The sequence below is a fragment of the Glycine max genome, chromosome 2, assembly GCF_000004515.6.
Source record: "Glycine max cultivar Williams 82 chromosome 2, Glycine_max_v4.0, whole genome shotgun sequence".
NCBI classification, from domain to species: Eukaryota; Viridiplantae; Streptophyta; class Magnoliopsida; order Fabales; family Fabaceae; genus Glycine; species Glycine max.
Genome location: NC_016089.4, coordinates 32,758,796 through 32,782,557, shown reverse-complemented (window position 1 = coordinate 32,782,557; position 23,762 = coordinate 32,758,796). Strand labels below are relative to the sequence as shown.

Here is a 23,762-nt window from a genome sequence, read left to right as displayed (position 1 = left end):
AATTGATTTTAATTGCATTTATCATGTTACTTGATTATATGATTGACTTGAATGAGTTGAGGTATGGTGTAAATTATTCATGTGTGATTTTCTTGATGTGGATGTTGAGTTATGTGGAGTTTTATTGACCTAAGTTGAAATTATGAGAGTTCAAATTTCACCTAAACCTATTATGGTAAAACCGCAATCTTGAATTCTTTAACCATTGGATCGTCTTCAAATTTGGACTGTAGGTTCCAAACACATATCCCCACAGTCCAGCCGTTGGGATTTTCAAAATATCAAATTTTCACCCCTCACTTAGCACGAGAAGTGCACTAAGCACAATTCTAACCCGAGAGAGAATTACGCTGAGTGAGAATTGTTGCACTTAGCGCAAGAGGAATTACGCTCAACGAGAATTGTCGTGCTCAACGCAAATTCCAACCCGAGAGGGAATTGTACTGAGCAAGAATTGTCACGCTTAGTGCCAAAAGTGGACTCTCGCTTAGCGAGATCTGCAGATTATAAATACGTTTTTTAGCGTAAAAAATACCATTTTTTTTCACTCTCCTCCTCTCCAAATGCACACCCAAACCCTTACACCTTCTTCTCCACCACCTACGACCACTGATGGCCACCACAAGTCATCGTTGCTTGCTGCAGAACCACCATACCCAGAGGAATGTTTTAATCGGAGTGGAATCCTCATAATTCACCTCAAGGATTCGGTGGAAAAAAATCCCTCAATCCTTTCTTTCGTAACTTCTCTGAGGTAATCTTGACTTCTAAACCTTTCTCTTAGTTAGTTTGAGTTTATTTTAGTGTCTCTTGTGTTTTGGGTACTGTAATAAGGTGTTTTTACACTTCCTTTGAAGAACCCTTGAAAATAAGACGTTGTAAAAGTTATATTTTTATAAAATTGATGTTATTTTCGTGACCTTCACTGAACCTCGATCATATTGGTGTGATCAGAATTTCAAAATGACGTCTCCTTTTAGTAGAATCCGAAACACCCCCTTAGCCCTTTATGTTTTGACAAGGGTAATTAACCCCAAATGTTGTCATTAACCTTATTTCTTAAATCTATACTAAATTTCCTTCAGTTTGGTATATAGAACCTTATGTTTGGATTGACGAATGTGAACGAGAGAGGTCTCTGAGCGCACAAAGAGGAACTAACGTAAAACTCATGATAGGTGAAGGGAGTTTATTATAATTTACGGCTTTTGATACCATAGTTGGGGTCAGGGAACCTAACTACAGGGATGTATGCATGTCCTTGTTGCATGCTAGTTTTCAAGAAAAACAATGTTTTGACTAATGGGATGTGATATGTCTGTTATTGATAAATGACATTATTATTTTTATTAGACTTGTGTTGTCTGAAGACTTGGGGAGTGTGGATCTCAAGCATGAACTATATATGTATGTATATGTGAAACGTGATTTACTGATGATATTGTTATTGATGATATTAACTAATATGAGATGATGTTGTTATTGATGATTATGTTGATATGAGATTATGTTGTTATTGTTGATAATGTCATTGAGATGAGATGACGATGATGTTGAGAATGATATTGAGATGAAATGATGTTGATGTTGAGAATGACATTGAGATGAGACAATGTTGATGTTGATAATGACATTGAAATGAGATGTTGATGATGAAAATGTCATTATGATGATGTATGTTGTGTATGTACATGGGGGGTGCAATGACCATGTTGGATATCCCTGGTGGGGGAAATAGAGTGGTTAAAGAGTTTTAAGCATCTCGGGAGGGGGATGGCTTAAAATCTTTAATGATCCACGGTCAGTGCATTGATGAAGCCCATGTTTCATACTTCATATTGCATGAAAATAGTATAATCTTTGTCAGTAAGTACTTGTAGTTTCTCATGAGGAGGAATACTTGTACTTGGGGGCATGTCACTCGGTTTGGAACTCCCTTGACACTCAGGTTGATCACCGTGGGGGGGGGGGGGAGTTATCTGTGCACGACAGGGTGACCTTAACACTTACTGCCTAGTTTTCCTAAGTGAGAGTGTCATGTGGACACACTTAGGCTATTTCCTTGATGAATGGTACCACGTTGCATTTGAGAGTTGAGGTCAGGTGCATGCATCATATTGAGTATGATCGATTTGAATTATGGATGGATGATGACTACTTGTTGAGTGTATGTTGGACTAATGGATTTTTGTGTATGCTTATGGTAATTGTTAATGTTTTCTTACTAATTATGGTTATTTGATTTTTGTGTTAATTTCTTTTATAATAAACTCACCCTCACAATTTTTGTACCGTATGGTTGGTATCTGTGATGATTACGAACCTTTGTTCGTAGGAACAAAATGACAACTATAGTGTACATGAAGTGAGATTCTTTTGTGGAGCTATCAAGCCTGCGTGATGACGTTGGGATTATTTTGGGAGAGAGTTATGTTTTGTTAATCAACTCCTCCGTAGCTGGTTCCATAATTCGATTTTTGAATTGAGGATGTAAATCACAAATTTAATTATATGTATGAACTAATTTACTTTTCATTATGTGAATGATGTGTACTGAGTTACTATACCTATATATATATATATATGTATGTATGTATATGCATTCATTTTGTAGATGCAATTGCCTTTGATGTTTTGATGATGATCATGATGATGTGGTGCAATTGATGCAAATGGGCTTTTCAAGATTAAATTCAAGACAATACTTCAAGATTACAAGTCACAACATCAAGATGATCACTAGAATATTAGGAAGGGAATTCCTAATTGAATTAGTAAAGGTTTGGCCAAGTGATTTAAATTAAAAAAGTGTTTCTCAAAAGTTTTACTCTCTGGTAATCGATTACCAGAGGATGTAATCGATTACCAGTGGCCAAATACGTTTTATAACAGCTACAAAAATTTGAATTCGAAATTTTAGACTGTGTAATCGATTACACAATTTTGGTAATCAATTACCAGCAGTTAGTAAACGTTTTAATTCAAATTTTAAAAGCTGTAATCGATTACACAATCACTGTAATCGATTACCAGACAGGATTTTCAGAAAAAATAATTTCAAGAGTCACAACTTTTCAAAGGCTTTATTCATGACCACCAATGGTCTATATATATGTGACTTAAACACGAAATTGCTCAGAGATTTTCAGAACAACAAGTGTTTATCCTCTCAAAGAGCAAATTTATTTTATCCTCTTAAGAATTCCTTGGCCAATTCAATTGCAATTCATTAAGGAATTATTTGAGTGCTCAATCTGTAAAATCCATCTCTTTCTAGAGAGATTTGTTCTTCTTCTTCTTCTCATTCTCTAAGGGATTAAGAGACTGTGAGTATCTTGTTGTAAAGGAATTCTAAACACAAAGGAAGGATTGTCCTTGTGTGTTTAGAACTTGTAAAAGGAATTTACAAGATAGTGGAACTCTCAAGCGGGTTGCTTGGGGACTGGACGTAGGCACAAGGGTGTGGCCGAACCAGTATAAAACTGAGTTTGCATTTTCTCTTCCCTTAATCTCCTTTATTTATTATTGCTTTATATTCATATTCAAATTGTTTCATTTGAATTAATATTTAAGAATATTGTCATTAAGGGAATTCATAACTTGAGTAAAAAGTGAAATAGATTTTTAATTAGGGGAAATAGTTTGGAATATCTTAATTCAACCCCCCCCCTTCTTAAGATATCTGAGGCCACTTGTCTAACACATTTAAGTAATGGTGCATTGTTTGGTGAATGTATATCATAAAAAATTTACTTTCATTTTTCATAGGCAAATTAACGGAGTTTTCAATTAAAAATTGAAATTTTTGCAGTTTAGAGTGGTAATATCATAACGAGGAGGCAAGTCGTTACAGACTCCACAAATCTCCCATAGATATGCTCACCACTACCTTCTTTGTCACCGTCATGTCGTGACAACCCTCCCTTCTTTGGTGCCACCAACACATTTCAGATTTGGTGCTTGTCGACGATGAGTATTACATCTTCCTCTGTGGGTCTCTTCAACACCACCACCACAAACATTCATCTTCTTTGCCGAAACCTCAACACACTGCGATTCCGACCACGATGTGAGGAAGCTCTTTCTAGTCCTCAAGGTTGGACAAAGCTTGAGTGTGTAAAATTTCTTGCATATATTAGAAGCCTTTTCAAAATCCAATACAAATTTCTGGTGCTTGGTTTGTTTTGTTTAAGTCAATCTTCAATATGGATTTGTGTGTTTTATTGTATTGTGTTGTTGTGTTAAGAGGTTAGAAGGCATTTGATTTTTTAATTATTCAAGATGTTACAATTTGTGATGGTTAAAAACCGTCACAAAGTATTTAAATATTTCAATTATGTAATTTTTTGGCGGTTTTTAGCCTCTAAAAAACGTAGTATAATAAAATAAGAATAAAGAAATTTCACATCATCTCACAACATTGAAAATAGACAAAAATGACAAAAACTATGGTTGGAATAAAAGTTTAAAGACCAAGACCGACCAAAAAAAAATATAAGGACAAAAATCACAAATATGAAAAAGATTACGGACGAAAAACATAACTTGCTCATAGCCATATATATTACTTAAGTTGTTAAAAATTAGTATATTTTAATTTAGTCATTTATGTTTAATTATATTGATGTATAATTATACTAAAATCAAATAAAATTATATGCATGACTTAAGTTGATTAAAATTTGTATATTTTAATTGAATAAATTATATTTAATTATATTAAAAGAAATGAATCAATTTATCTGTGTTTATATTTCAATTATATTACATTTTAAAATAAAATAAGTCCTTATCCTTATAAAATGGAGTAAAAATATCATTTTCTTTTTAATAACCTTCTCAAAGGAATTAATATATATTTTTTGAAGAACAAAGGATTTGATCAATCCTTAATTGTGAAATAAATAAACATTTTCATAAAAAAACTAAAACAGAATGAAGTAGATTCAATTCATAAATGGTAGTTGGAGGGGTCCCTCTACTTGCATGGTAATAGGGGGTGTTGTTCCTGACATAGCGGGGAGATGGCTTCTATGATTCTCTAAAACTCTCGGTCATGACGATGCTCTTCGTGCGGAGTTGACGGTTATGCTTGTTGGTCTCAAGATATGTTGGCAGAATCACTATAAATTTCTAATTTGTGAGTCAGATTGCTTGTAAGTTGTCTCGTTGTTTGAGTGGAACGGTAGGAATAATCTTCATGATGAGTTGCACACTCATGGAGATGTTGTTAGGAGGATTCATGTTATGATTCGAAAAGAGTGGTTTGTCTTTTTTTCTCTGGTGTCGTGAGAAGCTAATGGAATAGCCAATATTCTTATTGGAAGGGATTCAAGAGGTCATGTTTCTGTTCAGCTGCTGAAGGATGCTCCCTCGGAAGTCATGAAGCACAAAGCTTGGATAAATTGCTAATTTTGGTTTTCGTTGAATCGTTAGAAAAAACCAAGTGAATTTGTATGGTTACTGTGAAGAAGTAAGTTCATGGAGCATAAAAATTTCATGGGTTGCTAAAACCTCTCAAAACCCTACTTCCTTGTGCGTCCCCTCCCACTAAACATCTCTCTGCTCCTCCTCCTCCTCCTCCTCCTCCTCTTGTTCTTCTTGTTCTTCTTCTTCTTCTCCTCTCCGTTAAACCCTTGACGGCGTTCGGACTTGCTTTGACGGCGGCAACATGGTTCTCTCAACCGAGGTGATAATCAATCAATCCCTTCTCCAACTCAGCACTCTCTTATTGTTCTTGCTCCGTGAAATCTATCTAATGACGCCGTAACGTCATCTCGCAGGGCGCAACAAACTCCGTCGAGGTGGTGGCGTTCAGTTTCCTAACGGACGACGAGATACGGCGGAGCAGCCGCGTGAAGATAACGAACCCGATTCTGGTCGATTATTTGCTGCACCCGTACCTGGTGGACTATACGACGCCGCTATGGGGCCCCTCGATGACAAGTCTCTGTATGTTCTTATATGCTTATATTCATTATCTATTTTGGAAGCTGATGTTTAGGGAGGAGATCTTTGAGAAGTCCCAGAGCATGTGGATGATTTTTTTTTTTTAATTTTTTTTATAAGCACTTCTAGGAGAAGAAAATAAGATGAGAATGAAATATGCTTTTCCATAAGCTAAAATTAGTTTTGTTTATGCTTAAGCTAATACAGAAGCTAATATGAGAGAGCTTCTACAAATTAGCTAGGAGAAGTTTGTTTTTGACATGGTTGGGTGGAGATAAGTTATGTGGAGTAGTAATTGATTATTTTCTAATAACTGAAGATTTTTAATTTAAGTTGTACTTATTTTACATGTCTTGAATTGAGGTGGGTGGGTGACTGAGACATGTCTTTTGCTTGATGCAGTTGTAAGTCTTGTGGTCAAACAACTAAACATTGCCCAGATCATTTTGGTCACATTGAGCTTGTTTCCCCTGTCTACAACCCTTTGACGTTCAATATTCCTAGCAATATTCTACAAAGAACTTGTTTCTCTTGCCATCATTTTCAGTCCCTTAGAAAAGAGGTAAACTTATGTTGATGTGGTAATTTTATGTGTTGGTTCCCTATACTGCATTTGTAAGATATTTATGTATTTCTTGGCCATTGTTTGTTCGGTCTTATGTTGATTCAAGGTGGATATTCGTGCATTCCAATTGGAGCTTATAATGAAAGGGGATATTATCATGGCCAAAAATTTGGAATCTATTATCACAGAAAAAAGTGTGGATTTTTTTAATCCAGATGAATTCGTACATCCAGGTGATGGAGATGTGAGCCAGTGTTATAGTGCTGAGAAACTGGGAGAAAATTGGACCTCCCTTCAATTTAGTGAGGCAATTCTGTTCTAAGGAAATTCCTGACGAAAAAACATAAGTGTCAAGAATGTGGAGCTGAGAATCCTAGAATCAGTAAACCAACCTTTGGATGGTTTTATATGGTAAATTTATTGTTTCTTGTTACTTTGTTTATTTTCAGAAATTAAATTACAGTAGTAATCTAAAAATATTTTAATTTTTTTCATTCTCGAGGAAGTGAATATTTTACCAGAATCTTCTTCCATAATGGTATGGAACAATAGTATCATTGAAGTAGATACACTAATCACTTTAAATATAAGAAGTCGAGTAAGGGGATGTTGTCTTTGCTTGGTTCATGTAGTGTGCTTTGGCATCTTTAGTCTTTACACTTTTTTTTTTGGTCAGCGTATCGTTACACTTTCTTTAGATATAATAATAGTTTTATGATATTCTTTTATTATATTATATTATGTCTATATCTATATCTATATATTCATATATTTATATCTAAGTGCATGTGTGTGTGTGTGCATATATTCTTTTATAATTTATAATATAGACACATATTTATGTATGTAGAGGGGGTGGGTTGGCTTGGCTGTGTCCGACTCTAACCTTTGTGGACTTGTATTATGCATGTTCTGTCCTCCTAGCCTGAATATTATTCCACAACTACCATGCTAACTCAAAGTCCTATGACTATTTGTTTCCAAGCATTGTTATTAATAGCAAGCTACATCCTTGCAATAGGAATTGCTAATCCTTTACTGTACAAAACCCTGGTGTGTTGTGCTGTGCTCTGTACCTGGGTTTTATGCACTGCGTTGTACCATACCCAGGCATTATGCTTACAATTTTGTGAAACATGCTTAATTAATGCTCTTTCTACTTGTTATTTCTTGCTATATGTTCAATTTTCAAAATGAAAAGAAAAAAAGTGGCACAGTTTAGTCAACCATGAGTTTTTTTCCCCCTTTTCTTTTATGGATGATGACTTGGTACATATGATGCATTTATGCTCTTGTCCACAAACAGATTTTCATCTCCATCGGTCCATGCTTGTGGGTATTTCTATTTTCTAGCTGTATTGTCTAATTCTTACTTTTCTTTTCATTTCCTTTCCCTTCTCACTTTTCATATCTAAGGTTTTACAATGCAATATATCCTTGGGAGATGCCCATCTAAATAAGTCAGATCCCTCAAAGGTTCTAAGCTGGTGGATGGATCTTCAGCAATCTGTAAACATGCTATTTGACAATAAAACTGCTTCTGGTGAGAGTCTCTTCTGGTTTCATTTTCTTTTTGCCCTGTTGGAAATTGGAATAGTAATGTGGAAATGGGTGCATTTGGGTTGGGTGTAATTTGTCAATAAAAAATTGACCAATATCAATAGTTAATAAAAATTTTCCAAGTTTTTAATTGTGATAAAATGTTTGTAAGAGAATCTCTTTTTTCTGTTATGAATATGACATAAGTATTAATGTATTATAATCACAGAGGAAGAAAAATGAGGTTTCTTAGAGTTTGTGGATTGCTTGATATATATGATGACATGTAGATATTTTTGATATCTTGCTAATGGTTCTTTCATAGACTTAACTTTTCTTCTTGCTTGGTCTAGGCAAGAGAGATGTGGCTACTGGAATTTGTCGATTGCTGGAGAAGAAGGAAGGCATCTTTCGGCAGAAAATGATGGGAAAGATGGTTTATTTTGCATGTCGCTCTGTCATATCACCAGATCCTTATTTAGCAGTCAATGAAATTGGGATTCCCCCATATTTTGCTTTAAGATTATCGTATCCTGAGGTGAGGATTGTAACTAGATATCACTCAATGTCCTTATTTGTTATTTTTGTTGTTACTGTTATACTTTTCTGATGTGTATTCAGTTTAGTAATATGTGTATGATATCACAACATGTATACATTTATGAATGGTTCTTGTTGAATTTGGAGGGAGTTAGGAGGGAATAACTTGATTGATATTGCTTGTGGGTGTAGTGCTTAGGTTATTCAGACATCTATATATATAGATTCTTAATAGACTAAGTGAGGACTGTTTTCTTGATAAAGAGTAAATGGATGCTACTTCCTAAATACTAACTCCTATCATGAACTGCATGTCATTCTAATACTTCCAATAGAAGTGAATATTTTGGTGTTGTATTTTCCTTTATTTCATTTTCTGCTTATAATATATATCTTATGATCTTAGACAGGCAAACCATCTTTTCCCTTGGCGTGGCCTATATAATTTAAAGAAGATAAAAAATTGAAACTGAAAAGGAAGCATTTGGTTATAAGTATAAACTGGATAATAATTTGTCTGCTGCAAGCCTGCAACCAAATTTTGGCCTCATTATTCTTAACAGAGCATCAGAAACATAGAATGATAAATTGCTCTAGAATGAAGTGAGACATTCGGAGTTTATTAAGTACTCCAAACAATAACGTTCTGATAACTGATTATTATGCTGGGGCGTTGCACTGGTCATATTGGACTCTACATTGAGTAGGATATTACTAGCTATGGTAAAACCTTCATATCTCATTTTGTTTCCTGCCATTGGCTTTTATGTTAATATCTTTCAGAGTGACTCCTTGGAATGTAGTGAAGTTAAGGAATGCTATCCTTAATGGTGCTGAATCCCATCCCAGTGCTTCTCATTATGCTGATAAAGTATCAATAGTCAAGCTTCCACCAAAAGGGAAGTTCCTTTCTTTGACATCGAGGAAATTACCAACCTCAAGAGGGGTTATTTTGCATCAAGGGAGATATCTGACCATGAGTTTGAAGGGAAAGTTGTTTATCGCCACTTGAAGGATGGCGATGTTGTGCTTGCCAATCGACAGGTAATGCATTGTCTCATCTGATGTGTTTTTAGCAATAATGCAATATATTTATTGTGGTACTGTATTTCATTCCTTTAATGATTTTCTTTAGGTAAAGAAGAAATAGAAAATCTATGTATGACTTTAGAATGCTGGAAGTATGCTGTTTGATTGTTCTCATCTACTATTGGAAATTGTCAAGTAGCTGTGGTTCTTGAAAATGTGTAATTTGAGTTAAAATTCTGTTTTCTTAAGTTGGTATTGATAGTATTGCTTGCATAACTTTGAACTGTATATCTACCACAACATAAAACAATTTTGTGAAGATCATATTGAGAAAATGTGTGATGTGGACACGGCTGATTTGATGACATTCTGATATGAATTGAACTTTATATTCTGTTGCAGCCAACACTCCATAAACCTAGTATAATGGCACATATAGTTCGCGTTCTAAAGGGGGAGAAAACTGTACGCATGCACTATGCAAACTGTAGGTAATATATACTTTTAGTTTCTGAGCTTGGTGTGATTATGGTATAAATTATGTATTAGTACATTTGACTATCTGACAATCTGTCACGAGAATTTCATTTTGATGCATTCATATGCATTATATCTCTGCTTAATAGGGTTACTACAGTTAATAACTTCTTTGTTTTATTTTTTCCCCTTCGTGATCTCTGTACTTATAATGCTGATTTTGATGGTGATGAGATTAATGTTCATTTTCCACAAGATGAAATTTCTCGGGCTGAAGCTTACAATATTGTAAATGCTAACAATCAATATGTGAAACCTACAAGTGGGGATCCAATCAGAGCTTTGATTCAGGTATTTGAATAAATTATTTATTTAATAAAGCCTGTTTAGTACTGCGGGGCATAAGGATCCTTTTGTTGTGGGATCAGGTTGTTTTCTGTAGTTGTATCCATGACTGCTTAGGTCACAAAGCAACAAATTGCCTTAATTAGTTAATGTACGCTATTACAAAATTTTTCTTTGGGGTTATTTCCTGATGTTTTTCCCCTTCCATTTTGAACTATTTTTCCAGGATCATATTGTAAGTGCTGCTCTTCTTACAAAAAAGGATACTTTTCTAAGCTATGAAGAGTTCAATCAACTACTGTACAGTTCTGGTGTATCCATGGCTGGGCTAGGCTCATTCTATGGCAAACATGGGCAGAAAGTTTTCATGTCAAATTCTGAGAGTGAAATGTTTCTGTTTCCTCCAGCAATATGGAAGCCACTCTGACTTTCACTCTTCTGATGTTAAAACAAATTACTTTCTAAATAAACTGCCAGAAGCCTTTTCATTTGGTTATTTTCCCTCTCTTATATTAGTTAATAACAATTTATTAAACTATTTAGTCAGTATGTCTTAATTCTTAAATCCTGTTTCCTATTTTTCTACTTGGGTATGATCTGCTTTATTTTGAATGATATAACGGTTTTATTAAGTAAATGTGATTTCTTTTGTTTTTCTAGGTTATCAGTGCATTGCTATACTATATCACCAGAGGTTCACCATCATTTACTGTTGAGAAGAATGCAAAAATCCCATCTAATTTTTTCAAGACTCGGATCAGGAAGGGGAAAAGATACACTCAAGATACATCAAAAAAGAAGGAAAAGCCTGATGAGGATAAATTATTGATATATAAAAATGACTTGGTGCGTGGCATAGTTGATAAGGCTCAATTTGGTGACTGGTATGATACATAGAGTGCAAGAACTTTATGGATCAAATGTTGCTGGCAACCTACTTTCCGCATTAAGTCGGTTATTCACTACCTTTTTACAGGTTTACAACCAATTCAGTAGTTTTGCAATTGTGATGTATTTTTTTTTTTTTTTAGTATTTATTTAGCCTGCATTCCAGCATGATTCTTATTTGTTTCGTGTCTTTCAGATGCATGGGTTCACATGTGGAGTAGATGATCTTATGTTAACAGAAGGAAAGGATGTTGAAAGAATGAATCAGCTTAATAGTTGTGAGATAATTGGTAACAGTGTTCATCGTGAATTCATTAGAGTGAAGAATAGTGACAATATAGGTAACTTAAATAAAAGTTATTTTATACAAATCATATGATTCTAAAATAATATTCCATTTCCAGATATGATAACATTTATTGATTGCTTTCAATTGGTGAATTGATAGTTTTATATTTAATACTCTCTCCCGTCCTTTAATTTTTTGGTCTTAATTATAAGAAACATAGACCCACTTTTTTTTTTTTTTGACTGCAACACAGACCCACTTTAAGATGTATTAATTGTGAGTTTTCTTTTATACCTGTTGTTTTGTGAAATCTATTAATGAGGCATCCACGCCATTGACGGCATCTTGAAAGAACTCATGATGTGCTCTCCCGACACGCCTTTTCAGTGAGCTAAATACACCTGTGCCGGAAGCTTTTCCAGCACATGACAGTGCGTGTCTTGCTGCCGTTTTGGCAGCGCTTCCAGCATAGTGGTCGCCCCTACTGACTGCTCCTATCCTTGGAGTTTCATCTCCATTCGAGCCTGTTTATGGGTACTTCCTTTGTTAACTGGGGTTTTTAGGTACTTTTTGCTTTGAGTTTTTGGTTCCTATCTCGACATTGACTTTCATTGTCCCAGTGCACTGGCCCGTCTTCGTCCCAGATGCACTGATCCCTGTCTTCGTCCCAGATGCACTGGCCCCCGGTCTTTGTCCCTGCTGCCCTGGTCCCTGTCTTTGTCCCAGATGCAGTGGCCCCTGTCTTTGTCCCAGATGCACTGGCCTTGATTATGTCCTAGATGCATTAGTTTGAAGTTTAAACAATTTGGGTCTCCAATGTTTTACCTATTTTTGTTCCAAGACCGAAAGTAACTGTTGGGCTGGCTGGCTGAAGACGGGTGCTTGCATCTTAAGATCAATATAATTTGGAAGCATTGGCATTTGGTTACTATGTTCTGAATCAAACATGTCTTCCAAATGTGCCCTGAATAAACCATCATTGGTGGGAGTTGTTTTTTATTCTCATAACATTGTATTAATCAGCTGTGACAACACTCGTTTCATGTTAGTTTAGTCTTTGTACTTGTTATGGAAACTATTAGGATGTTTCTCCAACTTGCTATGACAGGTTGGCATACGTACATGCTCACGCAATACTAAAATCATAAGAGAAACTTGTGCTCTTAACAGACTATGAAAAATAATGGTTCATAGTTATCTTTGTTGGGGTACTTGACATTTCCTTACTACTATTTGGTTTTTTCTGTGTAAAATTGTAATGTTCTAATATATTTTTCATTTTAGATTCAGTCACATTGCAATTGAATATTGAGAAAAAAATACGCAGTAATGGAGAAGCAACCTTAACATCAGATAGGAAGATGACAAACAAGCTTAACTCAACAACAAGCTCAGGTATATTAAAGGAGCTACTATCTGAAGGAATATTGCAACCTTCAGGAAAAAATTGTATTTCTCTTATGACTACATCTGGAGCTAAGGGTAGTATGGTAGGTCTATTTCTATTTTGATTTTAATTTGTCCACATTACTTTTTTTTAGTTGTGTATTAGGATACAGAGCACTTAAGATACTGCATGTGGCATATTAGAAAAACTAAGAGTCTGCTATGAATATTATAAGTGGCAGTGTGGCAGAAGTGTGTTTAATGCTACACACGTTTGAAGTCCTGAAATTTTGTGCATATGACTGGAGTGAAATCCATTATTATGCGCTATAATAAAAGATCCTGTTGCAGTGTAAGCAGATGATGCTCAAAATTCAAATTATAAAAAACGCATATAGTTTTATCCTTGTTTAATTTTTTTAATTATAGGCTTTCATTCATTTCCATAAATAAATAGTGCACATTGTACAAGATTGTAAATTTAGTTTAATACTAATCATTTATGTATGTTTATGGCAATTAGTGATTTCAAGTTGATTTCATATGCTTTTAAACAGGTAAATTTCCAGCAGATATCTTCTCATCTAGGCCAGCAAGAGTTGGAAGGAAAACGAGTCCCACGCATGGTTTCTGGAAAGACCTTACCCTGCTTTCCTCCCTGGGATTGTTCCCCTAGAGCAGGAGGGTTCATTATTGATCGGTTTCTTACTGCCCTTCACCCTCAGGAATACTACTTTTGTGACACCCTCTACCCCTCACATATATACTAATAAGAAGAAAAAAAATCAAATATTAATTAAAAATATTTTTAAAACATTTTTTTTACAAGTCTTTCAAAGGGGAAAAAAGCTCACATTCATTTTCTTCTACATCATATTCAAACTTGTCCAAATAAATAATAAAGTATTCTCGACTCAAACAAAGTCGTCTAAGCTTCATACAATTAATATAGAACCTATATCCTAATGTCACATCCTATCAGAGCGTTGTGTTCCCGTGTCCTCTAGCATGAGGTTCTTCATAGTCATCCATCTATTCATCTGCTCCCCCGAACACAAGTTCAAGATCATCACAGGATTCAAAAACAACAACACACAGGGAGTGAGTTATCACATTCCTAGCTAATAGAGAAACAAGACAATTAAATATACATATTATATAAATGAGATACCACTTGCTTAAACATAGCTCACGTAACTTCACCACTTCGTCATTCAAAATTCATTTTTCAATCATCAATCACATTACACAAGAATCTCATACTTCGATCAAGATATAATAACACATCAATTAGCAAGCATATGCAACAGTTATGCTAAGACTCAATTCTATATGCAATGTGGTACCATGTCAGTGAAAAACCACCCTGGGGCGCTTAGGAGTACACAACAAGACACACCACACCATGGGTTTGTTAGGTCACTCTCACTAAGTAAGATCATAGGGAGACCAGTCAGGGTCACGATGTTTTGCGAGAATGCTCCAACCATATGAGATCAGCATAGGCTTAAAGGAGCACTCAAATCCGGTGACCCCCAAGGCCTACACTCCGAAGAGTCCGTCAGGGCCTCTCCCTCCTGATTCAGGTCCAACCCCTAAAATAATTTTTTTGCATGCAGACACTGCTCATGAATAATACAATACCCACGACCTTACACTCGTGTTTTAAACACGTTCAACACAATCGCGCTACGATTTAACACTGGTTCCTAAATAGGAAACCTACATTTTCTCTTTAACACTGCGCATCAACGCTTTTCTCAAGATAACGCTGGTCGGGTTATTGTACAATTCATAGCTTACAACACAAGTAATTTCACATCAAGTGTTAACTACACACTTATCCACAACTAGAACTCATTCACAATTTCACATCTCATAGTGTCACAATCCACCATCACATGTTTACACGTATCTCACAAATTAACACATGTTCAACTTTACACTTATACTCAATCTCAATAACAATATTATAATCTCAAAGCAACATGTTATTCTACAATTCATCACATACTCACAATTTGAATTATCATTTCATATCCTCAATATAACAATTTATATAAAAGACTATCACAACATGAGGACTAAAACCCCTCAAATAATATTACACAATTATATCAAAATCATAGGTCGAAATATACAAATATCAAGAGCACAATTTATCAAGCAATTTTCATCAGGATATCAATATTTTATTTATAATCATAAAGGAAAAATTGCAATTTAACAAACATCCCAAAATAAAATCCTAATTTAATCCTCTAAGGATCCCTACACATGTTCTCACTAATCCCCAACTGTGAATAACTCATCCCTTACCTTTAAGCGGACTCACGTGTCTTCCCACAGCGATAGCGTCATTTCTAACGGTTCCCTAAGATTCCTCCAGTTCTTCCTTCGACTGCTCCGATAGAGTTCCTAAACGTCAGAGAAACGGAGAAAGGATTAAAGCCTCCATTTGGACTATCTTCATGCGATTCCTTTTTCTCCCTCCACGAACATTATATCGCCAATCCCAACGGTCAAAGCGTGCGCAACTGAATTTCGAACAACATATCCAAATTTTACGACAATCCAACAGTTAACGAAACTGGGATCGTAGTTTTACCAAGACGGCTCTGGGTTTCTGCGAGAAAGAAAAATGCTACAATGCGAGAGGTATTTCTCTTAGCTCAGACGTAATATCAAAATTCCCAACGGTGAGAATGCTCGGAAATGGGTTGCGAACATTCTTTTTAAATTTCACGACGATCCAACGATGAATGAGTCCGAGATCGTCATTTTTCTGAGACAGGTTTGGTGGTCTGCGGGAAAAAAAGAGGGTTTTGGGAGAGGAAGAGAGAAAAAAACGAAATTGGTAGGCAGAGGAGGCTGAGAAGTCAGTCTGAAAACTGACCTAGCATGTCACTATTTATAACTAGGGGTATTCACGACCTATTATTTACTTTATTTATTTATTTTTATTATTTTATAAAAAAGAAGCTCTATTTTATTCTCCATCAAATGAATAATAAAATACCCTTCTTATTTTCTCTCAAACCATTATTTTATTATAACTATTTTTCTTTATTTATTTAATTATAAAACATCATTATTCTCTAAAATTTATATACGAAAAAAATGGGATGTTACAACTTTCATTGCATGGCTGGTTGTGAAGGGTATGATTGTTAAGATTGTGAATTGTTATAATTTTATTCCATTGTCTATGTGTATCTTGCCAATTCAAGACAAATAGGGACTTGGGTATTATGGTTTGCCTATGCCCCACATTGAGTAGTGTTGGTGGAGTATTTAAGTGCTTGGTTCTCCCCCTTTAACCGCTAGCTTTTAAGGGTGGGTTCCTCAAGTGTTTGGCTTGAGTGCTTATCAATTGGTATCAGAGCTGGTTGTTGATATCTCGATAAAGGCTGCTTACAAAGGTTTCTGGATGGTGGAGTGTGCTAATCGACAAGGAAATTGAGTGAAGTGTCATCGAGTGAAGTGTCGTAGAGTGTGAGCCGCCGAGATGTCAGCTCTCAAGGGAGGTGCTATGATTGGGACTTGGGAATTATGGGGTGCCTATTCCCCACATTTAGTATGGGATGCTTGGTTTAAGTCCTTGGTTCTCCCCCGTTAACAACTAGTTTTGAAGGGTGGGTTCCCAAATGCTTGGGTGCTTATCAACTGGTAACATAGTTGGTTGTCGATGTATCGAAAAAGGTTACCTAAAGAGAGTTTTGACCAGCGAGGAAGTTGAGTGAAGGGGTGCCTATTCCCCACATTTAGTATGGGATGCTTGGTTTAAGTCCTTGGTTCTCCCCCATTAACAACTAGCTTTTAAGGGTGGGTTCCCAAATGCTTGGGTGCTTATCAACTGGTAACATAGTTGGTTGTCGATGTATCGAAAAAGGTTACCTAAAGAGAGTTTTGACCAGCGAGGAAGTTGAGTGAAGTGTTGTAGAGTGAGTTGCCTAGATGTTGGGTCCCATGGGCAGTGCTATGATGGGGACTTGGGTATTATGGGGTGCCTATGTCTCTCATCGAGTAGTGTGGGATGCTCGGTGGAGTATTAAGTGCTTGGTTCTTCCCCCTTAGCAAATAGCTTTTAAGGGTTGGTTTGCCAAGTGCTTGGGTGCTTATCAAAGACAGAGTATATATAGTGGCACTTAATATCAAGATGCATGTACATGTGACAGATATTGGCTGAACCAATCAAAATGTTTATTATTTTAATTTTATTAGGTAAGATTATCTCGGAGGATGAACTGAAATAATTACTTCAAACAGAGTCTGAATTTCTACCTGGCCTGGGTGACATCACTGACATGTAATTAGGTTATATAATTCACAGTTTTTTGATGCATCAGAATGTCAATGTATCTTGTATTACAGTCCTTGCATGTGCACTGGTGCATATGAAGGAGTGAAACATTACAATTGTTTCTTGCCATTGATATATTTTTTTTTTGGTTATAAATTAATGGAATATTCATTTCATTTGTTTTTTGTTAAAATGTCTGCGATATCTGTTATGCTCATCACTTGTTTATTGCAGATTCAAAACTGTTAGAACCATTCTTGACTTTTTTATTTATTTAATATGCAAATAGTTTATTGAGTGTTTCTTAGTCAAGTTTGTGCCTTCTCCTATGCCCCCTTCGAAATTGAAGTTTAGATCACTAATTACACCATTGTCATTTGCATTTTTAGTGCAATAATTTATATGAGTAGTAATACTTGGACAAACTTATTTGAAAATCTGCTCATTTTCTCCTTGGAAGCCATGGATAATTACCCTGTTCTAACTGTAACTTTTTCTTAATGGTCCAGTTTGTGCACACACCTTGGCACCTTGCATTATTTTTGCAACTATCTTTCCTTTATATAGATAGCTGTTTTACATCTATTTTTTGATTATGACAGACTTGTTATAATATGCCTTCTGAACAATTGTGTTGTTTTTATTTAACAAATTTTTCTTATTGGAAGTTTGCAACATTAAACACTCACATCTGAATGAGAATGTGAACAATAGCCAGCAGTTAAAACTTCATAATCTATTAAATTGAGTTGCATGATGTGATTTTAGTAGGTGCTGGATTTTTCTTGATTGGTCAATCAATTGCTCAAAGGGGTAGAGGCAAATTAGCAGAGCTTCAGTTAATAAAAGTTCTTCAAATAGAAGGGAGTTTATTAAAGGAGTCGAAAAGGCCTATGAAAATTTCAGTTAAAACCATTAAAAAGACCGTCTATTTAAAATTTGGTGTTTGGTAGAGGCCAATGTTGTCAAGTGTTATATGTAGTGATGCCTACATAGTGGTATAACTCTTGGTTATTGTTGGTAATATGGCTTATATTTCTAATTCCTAGATCCTAACAAATGACCTCTTTGCTCCACAGGTTAGTTGATACTGCAGTCAAAACATCTCGGAGTGGTTACCTGCAAAGATGCCTAATGAAAAACCTTGAGTGTCTTAAAGTTTGTTATGACCATACTGTCCGTGATGCTGATGGTTCAATTATTCAGTTTCACTATGGAGAAGATGGTGTTGATGTCCATCAAACATGTTTATTTTTTTTAGAAAATCATAAATTACACATACAACTTGTGTTGTTTATATGTTTATCTTTTATTATATTCAGAATAAAGAATTGGTTTATAGCAACTATTGCCGTCAGCTAGACAGATCCAGTCCATATATTAACAAATTACCTGATGCTCTTGAAGGAAAAGCAGAAAAATTCTCAAAACAGAGAAATCTTGGTTCTATGGAGCATGCAGATTTCGTAAGATTGATAGAGCATAAGTATGTCTCATGTCTCACTCAACCAGGTGAACCAGTTGGTGTATTAGCTTCTCAATCTGTTGGAGAACCGGCAACGCAGATGACGTGAGATTTTTTACACTGTCATGGATATTTCTTCTTATTTTGTTCATATCATGTGTGGCCAAGGGGTGCCCTTTTTGCTCAATCTGTTTCAATATTGAAGCACATGGAAAAGTATGAATTTGTTAGTGGTACCAGTCTTTTATGAACCAGACTTATCAGTTATCAATACACACACACACACACATATTATATAGAGAGAGAGAGGGGAGGAATCAAGTTACTCCAAGAGTAACTCTAAAATGAGTTTTCTTTTAATTGTTTTAACGAGTAATTCATCTTTGACCATTAGATTAAAAGAAAATGAGGGTGCTGATAAGTAACTCTTTTAAAGTTATTCTTAGGGTAACTTATCCCTTCTTTTGAAGTCAAATAGCTAACAAAGTGAGGTGTAAGCTTCAAAACAAAGATCTAAATCATAACAGCCACTAGAACAAAACAATAGTGGCTGCTCAATTTCAGCAGTATAGCCCCCCATGCATGACCTGACCTTGTTTGGTGTGCAACCCACCTGCACCGAAATTGCACGATTCATCTCCAGCAAGCAATTCTTGTGATTGATGGTGTGATTCAAACACCAAAACATTTCGCTCAACGATTTGCATTGTCAACTGCACTGTTTGAATCGAATCATATGGTATTGTGAATAGTACTGTGCTGATAGCAATGCTTGACAAACCCCCATTCAAATATTGTTTTATTTGCAGAATATTTCACCTCTTCTTGATGAGCCTGTTGCTATTCTTTTGTTGTTTTCATACATGATAAGTGAATTTTAATGTGAAAGTGTTTAAACAACATTAAACAAAGGCATAATAGGCTGAAACCGTATGTCAATGTGACACTATGGTACTGGTTTATATAGACTGAGCTGAATACTGAGGATAGCTGAATACTGGATTATTTTCTTACAACTTCACCAACTACACTGTTTTTGTTTAAAGAAATCAGAGAATAAGAGGATAGCTGTTTGACAGAACAAGTGACGGCTGAAGTCAGGTCCTCTCAGCTTCAGATACGAATTTAATGGTTTTTGTTTGATCTAAACATCATAAAAGCTTTATGTAGGGTTTCTATTAGGTTTAATGAGTTTATGAGATGACTTGCCCATGAGGTAAACTAACTATATCTTAAGTAACAATTATGATAACATAAAGTATTAGAGAAGCTGCAGTGGTTTCTGGTGATCCCATGGAAAATTATCATTTTAATTTTCATAGAGAAATCTTGAAATGTGGACAACTATTCCTGGTGAAATTTAAGCAAAACTAACAGGAACAATGACTTTATTTGCATTTGGTGTTTGTATATAATCTTAAGCTTTCCATTAATGGTCGAATGTGACACTCGGAATTCCATGCTTGCAAGAAATCCTGATGGCTGCTGCACGTGATATCAAAACTCCATTTATGACATGCCCCTTGAGACATGAGAAATCTATGTGAGATACTGATATTGTTCTCTGTTCTCTATTGTATTTTTGTTCCTGAAAACGTATTGCTTTTTCTATAGAAATGTATAGGTGTTTGATGCAGTTGTTATTTGCAGGAAAGATGCTATTTGTCTTGCTGATTAGTTGAAGAAGATCACTGTAGCTGACATAATTAAGAGTATGAAAGTTTCTGTTGTACCAGTAACTGTTCTTGGTGGTCAGATTTGCAGTATATATAAACTTGTAATGAAGCTATATAAATCTAAACAGTATCCAGAATATACTGATATTACCCTTGAAGACTGGGAGGAAACTCTAAGGGTTAACTTTGTGAGAGAGTTGGAGGATGCCATTGAAAATCACATGGCATTGCTTTCTAAAATTAGTGGAATAAAAAAAATTAAAGACAGATCCACAATCAAATTATTCAAACAGCTCTGAAGATGCTCACGACAATGGATCAGAATCTGAGAAAAAAGGTCAAAGTAATGATGAAGATGATGATGGTGTTGTTGTTGAAGACACTGAAGGGAATGAAGATCTTGGATCAGATGCACAAAAGAGAAAACTACAAGGTACTGATGAGGTTGATTATGAGGATGGTCCTGAAGAGGAAACACATGATGGTGAGCTGTCAGGAAATTGAAGGTGATGAGGATGGCAGTGATGTTGATGTCAATGAGAATGATAACAATGTGACAGATGCTAATAATTCTGAAGGACTTGAAAAACCCTCCAAGTTCAAGACTATTGATGAAAAAAAAAATTGAAACGAGAAAAGAAAAAATCTGAACCAACAAAAAGATATGACTGGGCAATTTTTGTGGAAGCTAAAGGGATGCATTTTGAGATCCACTTTAGATTTACTGGTGAACCTCACATTTTGTTAACTCAGGTACTTTTTGTTGCATCTAATTTTTGTTTAATATGCTGTATAAATTTTGGGGTTGATGTGTTTCTTTACTGATATCAAAGTTTGGGTTGTTATTATCTATCAGATGGGTCATTCAACACTTTAAAAAGTTTATTTTTTATATTCTAGGACATCATATATGCCTAGAAGCACAGTATCTTCTACCTACACTGGTCAAGTCCATTAAAATGCAATAATGCATATGGTGGTGTCTTAACATTTTTTTTCCTACCATAGTGTGGGTGTTTCAATGCTGACAAGTAGTCAGTCATATACACCTATTTAATAGCTTAATATTTTGCAAAATGTGATTTTGCAAAGTCAGTGTTAGTTACTTTTACATCCAGAAAACTTGGCGATGTTAACAATGTGCTAGCATGTTTTTCTTTCTTTGCTTTTAAGAAAAATGGAGATGTGATAGTTGCCATTCCTCAATCTTTTTCTTATCCTTTGCGTATGCTCTCTGTTATTACTTTCTGACTTGAAAAAAATCTATAATGAATTTGTCCAGTTGGCATTGTTTGAGCAGCGTCCAGTTAGCAATTTGATATTTGAAAATGACAACTTGTGTTGCTTTGGTCCTTGAAGATATGCCTTCATACAAATTCCCCCATCACCTTGAAGAATGTTAAGTACACTCGTGTGACATTATTTATCAGTTAAATTACTTAGGATCACTAAATGATTAAAGTTTGAGAAATTTAGGGATTTACACACATCTAGTATTTTAGAGATGACTCAGGCAATCTAGTTGGAAAATAACTTTACACGTGTACTTCATGTTCCTCACTAGCATATCTGTATGTCTCACTAATACTGACTCATTGAAGGATTAGCTTGTTATAAAGTTTGTCAGTTTTAGGGACCAAATTGTATGTGAACTTGATTATAAACTATGGAAACTGTGAAGTGAACTATGGTTAGGAATTAGGAAACAAATATGACTGCTGTTTACTGTTGGATATGTATGTCATTTTTCTGTTCTGCTTCTAAAACTCAACTGTTTTCAAAACAACTATATGCAGATTGTTCAGAGAACAGCCAAGAAGTTTTGCCTCCAAAATTTTGGAAAGGTTGGTGAATGTAAAGCTATTACATGTAAAGAAAGTGGAGTAATCTACTATGGTAAAGATGACAGAAAAGGGGATGAGATTTCAGCCTTTGAGAAAGAAGAAATACCAGCACTTCAGACATCAGGGGTACATTTTAAAACATTTTGGGAGTTGGAAGATGATCTGGATGTGAGGTACATTTATTCAAACAACGTGCTTGCTATGCTAAATGCTTATGGGGTGGAAGCAGCCAGGGAGACCATCATCAGGGAAGTACAGAATGTTTTCATATATCAGTAAATATCCGGCACTTGAAGCTCAATGCCGACTTTATGACACACTCTGGTGGCTACTGCCTGATGAACAGAACGGGGAGCATAGCAGACTCAACATCCCTTTTCATCAAAATGTGCTTTGAGACAGCTGCCAAATTTATTGTTGAAGCAGCTTATCATGGGCAAGTGGACAATTTGGAGACACCATCTGCTAGAATTTGTATTGGTTTGCCAGTGAAGATGGGAACTGGGTGCCATGACTTGATACAGAAGCTGGAGATATGATGTAGCTGGCTTGTTCCTTCAGCTTTTTAGACCTTTGGTCCCCACATGCCCGGAGGTCTTGCCAAATTTTGATACCATAATTATGTTATACGACTAAATGCCAAAATTTCATTGCCATTTTTATCTGGCTTCAAAGTAATTTATTTGGATGTAGTAGTAGAGCATAGTTTGAAATGTGCCATTCGTCGTCCCATATATCTGTACATAGGTGGTTTTTCTGGGGCCTTGATTTTCCCATTTGGTCTGAAGTGTATGTTTTCACCTAATTCAAATACTTTTGCTCCAACATAACAACGGTCTGATTCCATCAAGGTTGGTTATATCAATCACAAGATGCAATTGGGTTTTCTTTAAATATTTTTACTATTTTGCACATATATAGACTTATTGAGGATCTTTACTTTTAGATGCGTACCATTATTATTATTGAGAATTGAATGATTTGAACTCAACTTTAGCAGTTAAAGGAGATGATATTACTCCTGGTTAAATTAAGTAGTACTTTGCTCATGTAGATGTGAGTTACTAGGATTGAAATTGTGGAATGGGTTATTGGAGTTAGGGGGGAATATTGGCCTTTCGATTAATTCATGTTGGATCCTTTACATAACATATTTTGAAAAGCAAACAATACGGCTAACTTCCAGGATTGAGTAAGATTGCTACATTTATAGTTAACTTAGTCAAGTGAAATAATTTCAGAGGATCATTACTCGAGGTTAGCATTTATTGCATATCTAGATTGTTTAGAAAAAGTTTAGTGCAGACTGAAAAATGCTTTGCAGTCTTTTATAGCCTATATTTTAGGCTTGTAATTTTTTTTTAATTTTTTTAATTTTTAGTGAGTTTTATTATCAATAAATTAATATGGTGTATTTTATTTTAACTTTTAAGAAATTTACGAATTTTATGTTTTATCATTTTACTA

At 35.3% G+C, this 23,762-nt stretch overlaps 1 pseudogene; it reads left to right on the top strand.

Annotated features, from left to right (window-relative positions):
• The first annotated feature begins 3,969 nt into the window (after positions 1 to 3,969).
• On the top strand, positions 3,970 to 23,189 carry LOC100804634 (DNA-directed RNA polymerase I subunit 1-like; annotated as a pseudogene).
• Positions 23,190 to 23,762: the final 573 nt, after the last annotated feature.